Source organism: Barbus barbus (assembly GCF_936440315.1).
Source record: "Barbus barbus genome assembly, chromosome: 20".
Lineage (NCBI taxonomy): Eukaryota > Metazoa > Chordata > Actinopteri > Cypriniformes > Cyprinidae > Barbus > Barbus barbus.
Window position 1 is genome coordinate 15,162,519 of NC_136748.1, and position 2,991 is coordinate 15,165,509.

A 2,991-nucleotide genomic window follows, 5' to 3' on the forward strand; every position below is an offset into this window, starting at 1 on the left:
ACCTCCATCAATAAACAAAGTTAGAAACAGGAAAAGGGTGCTCTCACATGATGAATAATGCCTTTTATAGATTTACTCTTTTCATCAGAACATTATGTGTGGAACAAACTGTAAGTTACAGAAAATCAAGACATTGCCCTAGTTTTTTATTTTTTTTACACCAACATATTGCTATTTTTAAGTTTACTCAGTTCACAAAACTGGTTTGAAAGACTTTCCCAAAAGCAATGTAAGCCGAAGTAGATCGTAGACACAGTCGATGCTAAAGATTTATACAATCTATTAAAGGTGTAGTCATATAAGTGAAATTTCAGCAAAACTTTGGAGGTAAAAAATGCACTGGGGATGCATGAAGCATTGCTCAAATAGAAGTCACTTTCAAACAAACAGATTCAAGATTTTTTTTGTTTTTTTTTATTCGTCACATACACAATTATACAGAGTATAACCAGCAGTGAAATGTAAGTAGTTTGTCAACCGGCAAAATTTGTGTGACCAACTTACTAACAAAATCTGCATGGGAAACTTTTTTGTCCTTATGCGAAACTCATGAATGTGTGGGTTTCTGCAAAATCGACTGGATTTTTTATGTGAAATTTCACAGAGCAATGGTACATGTGATTCATTGTGAGCTCAGCTCACATATTTGATTTAATCACAATGGTTAATAGCTTACAGGAAGAAATTATCAGTAAATTATGTCAAATTCAGTGTTAAATCACAAAACACCATTTTACGAATTCAAAACAACATGAAATATAGAGTAATAGTTGTATGGACCTCTTTTTATGGTGAAATTGAATCCTTTTTTGAAGGCTGGACGCTTTGGTCCTTATTCATAGCAAAGTCTACAAACAGCAAAGTCTTTACCAGTTTTGAGTAAATTCCTCCAAAAAATCCACTACAGATTACTTCTTTAAAATTGTAATTTGATTACATTACTGATTACTACATTTAAAAAGTAATCTTATTAATTATCACTCAGATCACTCAGGTCTTCAAGTGAGGTCATCAGAGACTCTTGCTGATTCCCAAGTCAAGGTTGAAATGTAGGGGTGACCGTGCTTTTTCTGTTGCTGCCCCCAGACTTTGGAATGATTTGCCCATCTCGATTAGACTGGCATCATCTTTGTCTGTTTTAAAAAGTTAAAAACTTTTCTGTTAGATAAAGCATTTTCTATTTGAATACTTTAAGCATTTTCTATTGTATATTACTGTTTTTATTTTGCTGAAGCACTTTTTCTTTTATGATACTCTTTTACAATTTTAATCGTTTCTGTCTTATTCTTTTATTCTTGTTGTTTGTGGTTTCAGTTATTGTAAAGCACATTGGTCAAAGCCGGTTGTTTTTAATCGTGCTATACAAATAAATTGCCATTGTCAATGTCATAATAATTACTTTACTTTTCAAGTTGTCAAAGCTAAAAAATAAAAAAACTTGAACGATCACTTGCATTTTTTATATGTTTTTGTGTTCCAAAAAAGAAAGAAAGCCTTACAGGTTTGAAACAGCACGAGTGAAGACAGAATTTCCAAATTTGGAAGAACTATTCCTTTAACGTCTGCTTTTATTTTAGGTGTAGAACACCCAACCGTGTGAATGGCAGCACACTGAAGCCACTAATGAAAAAAGTTCTAGGGCAGAAAAAAAGCCCCTTGGACATAATCCCCTCGCTTTTAAATGCTCTCTGCCATATGCTCCTTCTCTCAGCCCCAACACTCGTCCCACACACTGGGAATTCACAACACTGCAACACCCTAAAACAATGAAGAAGACCAGCAACATGTCATATAAACATCAACCATTACCACCAATACAAGTTTTATAACCAGAAAGTGAAATTCACACACTCTCATAATATCGCTAGCCTGAATCTCTGGGGTATCATGGCAAAACACCAACCTTTTTTGATTTGTTTGGGCATTTTGAGCTAGTCAGGAGCCCTGCCATGACCAAAAAACATTAGCATTTTGTGCTGAGGGGGAGAATAGGCAGTTAAGTAAACAAATGCTAAGGCAGACAGGCTCTGCAGATAGTCAAGGAGATAAAAGAGCAAGACGTGATAGCAGCGAGGACGTTCAACGGCCCCATCCTCCAAGACAGAGGAGGTGACGAAGTCTTTCATCTTTCCCGGACTCCCCCCCAGGATAACATCACCCAACTATTGTGTCTCCGTTTATGGCCTTCTCTCTTACAGACAATCCCATCTCTCTCTCTCACTGACACTCTTTACACTACACTTCAAATGATGAAGAATTAGCTAGAAAATAGCACAATTGAGACGTCACACTGGCCCACCAAATGCCAATAGGGCTACTGACCTAACAAAAGCCAACCACTGGACATCAAAAAGTGACAGTAAAATTGTTCATAATGTTACAGAATATTTCTATTTTAAATAAATGCTGTTCTTTTGAACTTTCTATTCATCAAAGAATCCTGAAAACATTGTACCACAGTTTCACTGTGAATTATAAGCAGCACAACTGTTTTCAACATTGATAATAATAATATCAATGTTTCTTGAGTACCAAATCAGCATATTAGAATGATTTCTGAAGGATCATGTGACACTAAAGACTAGAGAAAATTCTACTTTGCCATCACAGGAATAAATTACAATTTCAAAAAAATTAAAACAGACAGCCATTATTTTAAATTGTTATAATATCTCATAATATTACCGTTATTATTACAATATTACTATTAATGTACATAATATTACTATAGTTTTGATCAAATAAATGTGGCCTTGGTGAGCAAAAGAGACTTCTTTCAAATACTAATTAAAACATCTTACTGACGCCAAACTTTTGAATCGTAGTGTACAATTAAATATACAACTTTATTTAGTATTCTAGCAGATTTTACTGTAGTAACTGTGGTCATTTTTTGCAGAATATATTCTTACCTTTTTTATTTTTTCATAAAGATCTAAAATTGTACTTTTATAACAATCACAAAGTCTATTTCAGAAAATTGCAGTTCAA